The following is a 7,381-nucleotide window of genomic DNA, read 5'->3' on the forward strand; positions in this document are numbered from 1 at the left end:
AGACCCTGCATCTTATAGAAGAAAAAGTAGGTCCAAATCTTCAACTTGTTGGCTTAGGATCAGACTTCCTTAACAGGACTCCCATAGCACAAGAAATAAAAGCAAGAATCAACAACTGGGATAGATTCAAACTAAAAAGCTTTCTCTCAGCAAAGGAAACTATCAGCAATGTGAAGAGAGAGCCTACAGAGTGGGAGAATATTTTTGCCAACCATACTTCAGATAGAGCGCTAATTTCCAGAATCTATAAAGAACTCAAAAAACTCTACACGAAGAATACAAATAATCCAATCAACAAATGGGCTAAGGAAATGAACAGACACTTCACAGAAGAAGATGTACAAGTAATCACCAGATATATGAAAAAATGTTCAACATCCCTAGTAATAAGGGAAATGCAAATCAAAACTACCCTAAGATTTCATCTCACCCCAATTAGAATGGTGATTATCAAGAACACAAGCAACAATAGGTGTTGGCGAGGATGTGGTGAAAAAGGAACACTCATACATTGCTGGTGGGGTTGCAAATTAGTGCAGCCACTCTGGAAAGCAGTGTGGAGATTCCTCAGAAAGCTTGGAATGGAAACACCATTTGACCCAGCTATCCCACTCCTTGGCCTATACCCAAAGGACTTAAAATCAGCATACTACAGAGATACAGCCACATCAATGTTCATTGCTGCTCAATTCACCATAGCCAGATTGTGGAACCAACCTAGATGCCCTTCAGTTGATGAATGGATAAAGAAACTGTGGCATATATACAATGGAATATTACTCCACAATGAAGAATGATAAAATTATGGCATTTGCAGGCAAATGGATGAAATTGGAGAATATCATGCTAAGTGAGATAAGCCAATCTCAAAAAACTAAAGGACGAATGATCTCGCTGATAAGCGGATGAGGACATAAAATGGGGGGTGGGAGGGGTTAGCATTAGGTTTAGGGTTAGGTTTAGAGTTAGGGATAAGGAGAGCAGTAAGAATGAAGGAAAGAAGGACTGTATAAAGGGGAAAGAGGGGTGGGAGGGGTGGGAGGGGTGGGGGGGAAGGAAAAAAATAATCAAACATCATTGCCCTATGTAAACGTATGATTACCCAAATGGTATGCCTTGACTCTATGTACAAATAGAGAAACAACATGTATCCCATTTGTATACAATAATAAAAAAAATAACTATCAAATTTACAGGAAAATTTTATACAAAAGGATAGAATAATTTTGGTAGCACCTATCTATTAACAGTCTTGAGGCAATTCATTAGGTTATCAAATATTTTTATTTGTGTGCTGCCAACTTCTGTCATCACAAACAATTTATTTCCTTGTTCAGTATAAAGTGATGCTGGAAAAGAGAATTATGAGTATAAAACAGTTTATAATAATATTTTAGATTTGCTTGTCATACTTTATCTTGGAAATAAAAGTTTCCCAACTTTTTTGCTAATATATTTATACTCACTCATTCTTTCTGGTAAGAGCAAATTATTCCTTCTTTAAGAAGAATTTTCACACCTACAATAAATATGTGTTATTTCCCCGTTTAGAAAACATCTGAATGTTAATTTTTCTGTAACTAATTTAAATTATTTTCACAAACTACAATTTTAAACTTGTAACTTTCCTTTTCAGAATGTCAAAGGAGGAAAGAGTTAACAGTTTTCTCCTCAACGGGATCTTTCACAATATCCTCTAACCTTAATCAGATTCTTAACGTTAGAAGTGCACTTTTATCTTTTTGGATTTTAATTTGCTAATTTAATTTCTCTAGGGGAAAACTTGAGAATTTATGCAAGCACTTTGTTGTCTCTAGGATATTAATCATGTGTCTCAAGATATGATATGCAGTGTACTACAGCAATGATGCACATGCACATAGAATGAGCAGACATCCAAAGAGAATCTTTCCCTACAATTACATCTCAGTTAACATAGGGCTTCCACAATCATCCAAAAACAATGGGGTTTAGACAGACCAAGGTTTCTAGCAGCTTCCCTGACAGAGCAACAGAGGTATCTACCTTGGTATTTGCCCAGATGATTTTAATGTACACCCTTCTGGGTATGCTGATTATTCTTTTTTGCACTTCCATTTCCCACCCATTCTCCAGCCCTCTCTTCTGCTCTGTGCCCTGGAAGGTGAAGCCCTGAAGATGGCATCTCCCATGCCTCCATGTTTCCATCTAGATTTGGCAGACCACTGAGAAGTAAGCCGACAATGGGGTGGAATGTGGGGTACTTATTCCTTCCTCCCTCTCCATTTCAGCACTGCCTAACAGTTCTTCCCTCCATGACTGCCCAGGAGAAGCAGGGTAGCCCCAGCTACATTTTTCTAGTTCTCTTGATTTCTAGAAACTTTGTTCTAAGTCCCCTCCAACCCCACCCACACTTCTAAGTAGTCCAGTTATAAATATGAGTTCATTTGATACACCTATGACTTTCTAGTCAGACCTGATTTAAAGCTGATCGATCCTGAATTCATATAGGAAAAAGGTGAAAGAAAACACTTTGGGAATAATTTCTCTACCACACATAGTCAGATATGACTGCTTTTCGGTTTGACCAATCTCCTATCATTAAAAACACTGCTTTTGCCTGCTGGAGTGACACATGCCTGTAATTCTAGCTATTCAGGAGGCCGAGGAGGATCACAAGTTCAAGGCCAGTTTCAGCAACTTAGAAAGATCCTGTCTCAAAATAAAATTAAAAAGCGCTGGGGATGTGGCTCAGTGGTAGATCACTTGCCTGACATGTGTGAGATCCCGGGTTCAATCCCTTGTACCACCAAAAAAGAAAGAAAAGAACATAAAATGTGGTATATATGTATGACAGAATATTATTCGGCTATAAAAATGGATAAAGTCTTGTCATTTATGACAGTATAATTGATCCTAGAGAGTGTTACTCTTAACTGAAATCAATCAGAGAAAGACAAATACCACATGTTTTTTGCTTACACATAGAAGCTTTTTAAAAAGTAGATCTCATAGAAAGAGAGATGGAATAGTGGTTAGGGGAGGGTAGGAAATGTGAAGAAGAGGGAAGAAAGAGAATGGTCAGGGCATACAGGGTGCAGTTGCATAGGAGGAATAAATATTCTAAATCCTATAGAAAAGTAGGGAAAACTAAGGCTGACAACAATTAATTGTATATTCTTTAATTTATATATTTATTTATTTTTAGGTACAGAAGGGCACTCTACCACTGAGCTGCACCTCCAACCCCCTCCCCCTTTTTTTATACAAGGTCTCACTAAATTTTCCAGATTGGTCAGAAATTTGTGATCCTCCTGCCTCAGTCTTCCTGTGAGGCATGTGCTGCTGAGCCTGGCTAATTTATTGCATATTTCAAAAGGGCTAGTAGAGAGGATTCTGAATGTTCCCAACACAAATGAATGATGAAGGTTGGAAGTGATGCACATGCCAATTACCTTGATCTGATCAAGATATACATAATTATACTTGTATTGAAATATCATACTATATACCACAAATGTGTATTATGTTGTCAATTCAAAATTTAAAAATTAATTAAATAATAATACAAAACACTTATTTTGCTGACATTGCTTCTATATGTGCATTCATTTTTTGTACCTAATTTAGACAGTACAGAAGTTTCTCAGGCCAGAAAACAGCAAAGATAGGCAGCTTTTACTAAAAATCAAAATAGGATTTCACAAGGTCTCCTCCATCATTATATTAGCACACTCTGATTTCAGGGTGAAAGCAATCTGCTCCACCATTTTATGTTCAGGCTTGCCTCCAGAACCCTGGGATCAATTTGTTCAAAAGTAAGTTTTTTCAGTTGTGTTTTTTGTAAAAAACCTGTTACTGTAAGCCCTGTTTTATTTCCTTACACAAATGAGGAAAAAAAACTCTAGACTTAGAATCCATTCCATTTTAGAATTAACAAGAAAACTTACAGTGTTTATCTAATGGAGAGGATAATAACAATGAAATCAGTAAGATCATAGTCAATGTGTTATCACAAAATTGGTCAATAAATTCAAATTGCTATGGCAAACATTTATTACTTCAAGTACATACACATATGTTATTTAACAAATATTCTTACACATACAGTTTCTTAGAGTAAATCTATTAAAACATGCTTTGGGATTAACAGAGCCTTAAGTTTATAGGTTATAATTATTAACAAAACAAAGCTCTTATTTTTAGAAACTACATTATCATAGAAGACTTCCTGATCTTAATAAACATTTATAAGGAACTATAATGGTGTTCACAAGAGACAAAAGTTGTGTAAGTTTGAAGTAGAAGAACTTTGCTTCTCCTCCTACTCTGGGCTGAGAGTTATTAGTACATTGTGTCCTTAAAACTATCAAATATATGCACTTATTTAAAAGGAAAAAAGGGCATATTCATGTGATTCAAATAGAGAAAGCATGCACACGGTTATGACATTGAAAAGGAACAAAAATTTCATAGTGAAAGTGTGCTTCTCTTCCACCCCTATGCCCTGGTTACCAAGTTTTCCTATCCAGAAGAAACTAACATTATTAGTTTCCTGTATATTTTGCAGGAGTATTCAGTGCCTAAGCAGGCAGGTATCTGTGTTTGTGTTTTGTTTTAAATAAATGGTAGTATACTGGAAATTCTATTGTGCAGTTTTTATTTTCTACTCTTTATATCTTAGAGATTATCCCACATGAGAATAGAGTTAGCTAATTTTTTAAAAGATGCATAAATCGCAGAGATATCTCACAGGTTAAATTATACATATTCTAAAACATATATGTATCTGGATATCTACCTATGATAATTAATTTCTACAATTATTATTTCTGAGTCAAAGAATAGGTGTGATCTAAATTTTGACAGTGGAAATTTATGCTGGAGATTTAACCAATGATAAAGTATAGATTTATGGTAGGAAAATCTAATTGGAATTCTAAATCTAAATGTGTAGAAATAAAGAAATAGCAAGGCCAGGCACAGTTGTGGACCCAGGCACAGTGGTGGATGCCTGTAATCTCAGTGGCTCAGGGGGCTGAGGAAGGAGGATTGGGAGTTCAAAGCCAGCCTCAGCAAAAGCAAGGCACAAAGCAACTCAGTGAGACCCTGTCTCTAAATAAAATACAAAACAGGGCTGGGGATGTGGCTCAGTGGTCCCTGAGTTCAATCCCCAGTAGCCACCACCCCCCCCCCCCCGAAAAAAAGAAAGAAAGAAATAGCAAAAACACTTTTTAAGATTGGAGGTTTTCTACAATTAAACAGAGATGAACTTGTAATCAATAAGATTATTTTTGTTTGAGAGTGGGAAAAATAATACAGAAATCTTGAGGAATGATTAAGGACCATTAGAGTTTAAAAAAAAAGGATTTGCATGGACATTTCATACAACCCATTCTAATGTAGAGAAAAAATTCAGGCAAATTAATTCAAAATCATGTTTTTTAAAAAGCACATGGAATCTGAAAAACATTCATAAGATGACTGGGTGAGGAGAAATATTGTAACAACATATTATAAAAAAAAATCAATAGGGGTTTTTCTCTTTCCTATTTGCTCAAATCACATTGCAATTATGTTTGCAAGATACTATTTGTACTTGAATTGCACATTTGAGAGTTTATCAATTTCACAGAATTATTAGTATTATGGTACTGATTGATTGTATAACAAAGTACCACAAATTCAGCAGTTGAAACAACACCATTTACTTGTTCACAGTTCTATAGGTCAGTTCAGACATGACACAGCCAACATATTAGCCAGTCTGAGTTGCCATCTCCCAATCTCCCATGGCTGCTAAAGAATCAATTCCCTTGAGTTGGTGGGCCTTGGGTCCCCAGTTCCTTACTGACTGCCAACCAAAAACTGTTCTTTGCTCCCCATTCATTATCAACTTTATATCTCTAACTTCCTTGTCTCTGATCTTTAGACATATATTCAAAGGATTTGTGCCATTAAGTCAGACCCACCTGGACAATACCTATTTTAAATTAACTGAATTTGGAAACTATGGCATCTGCAAAATCCTTCACAGCAGTGCCTAGTTTAGTGTTCAACCGAATAACTGGAAAAGGCCAATATATAACAGGGCCAGAAGTCTTAGGGTTGCAACAAACTGAATGTTTGTGTCCTCCCCAAATTCATATGTTGAAACCCTAATCTCAGTTGTGGTGATATGGGGAGGTAGGGCTTTGAGGAGATGACTAGGTCATGGTGGTGGAGTCTTTATAAATGGTATCAGAGTTTTTATAAAAGAGTTCCAGAAGGCTCTCTCATCCCCTTCCCATAATGTTGCGAACAGAAGGAAATCAGTATTCTACAAACTGGAGGAGAGCCCTCACCATACTGGCACCCTGAACATTCTGGCACCCTGATCTTGGAATTCCTGCTTCCAGAACTAAGAGAAATAGTGTTTATTGTTTAAGCCACTCAGTCTACCATAATTTGGTATAGCAGCCCAAACTGTTTTAGAATTTTGCCCACCACATACTAGAATCTGTTTTAAAGAAAAATATGAAGTAAGTGCTAGTTATTATTTAATCTTTATCATTTCATAATTCATTATGGTCACTTAAATCAAAATATCAAATAAGAAGCAAGTTATATTTTGGAGATTGTTCTCTCTCTCTCTCCTTCTCTTTACTTGAAATTCTTTACTTTTTCCCCTGCCCCAAGTTTTGGGATTATTTACCCAAACATATCCTTCATTACAAAGCATATTTTACTCAGAATTTCCTCATAAACCTATGAAGGTTATAAAAGTGTAACATTTGTAGCCAGCCACGGTGAGAAAACGAGGCTATTTAAACTACAAATTTTTGACTGCTTCTCACTCTTGAGATGGCCTGTATTTTCCCTTGAATGTGTGTCTGCTTTCCTAAATAAATCTGTCTGTGACCCTGAGGGGAATATATATTTTTTATATAAAGGGTATCAAAGTACAGTTAGAAGGGAAATATCACTCTGATATTCTCTAGTACAGTAAGTTACTATAATCTACACCAATGAGACATTTAAAAATAACTTGAGAAGAGTTTGAAAGTTCTCAGCGCATAGAAATAATATTTGAGGAGATGGAAATGCTAATTACCTTTATTTGATCCTTACACTTTGTATACATGTATTGAGTTATAGTATTACACCCATTTAAAAAGTACAAATATATCAATTAAAAATTAAAATTAAAAAATAAAGTATAATTTTCTCTTTTTAAAACTATTAGTACTTCTTCCTAATTGCATATTCAAAAGGAGAGTATGACAAGCTAGGAGAAATCATATAATGAAATATACAGTGATCCAACTAGTTAAATTATGTAGAGCACTAAAATGAAAAGTTAATATATAAGAAAATTCTCTTGCAAATCTCAATTGTAATGTCAACAATTAACGAGTAAACT

The sequence above is a fragment of the Sciurus carolinensis genome, chromosome 6 (genome assembly GCF_902686445.1).
Source record: "Sciurus carolinensis chromosome 6, mSciCar1.2, whole genome shotgun sequence".
Classification (NCBI taxonomy): domain Eukaryota; kingdom Metazoa; phylum Chordata; class Mammalia; order Rodentia; family Sciuridae; genus Sciurus; species Sciurus carolinensis.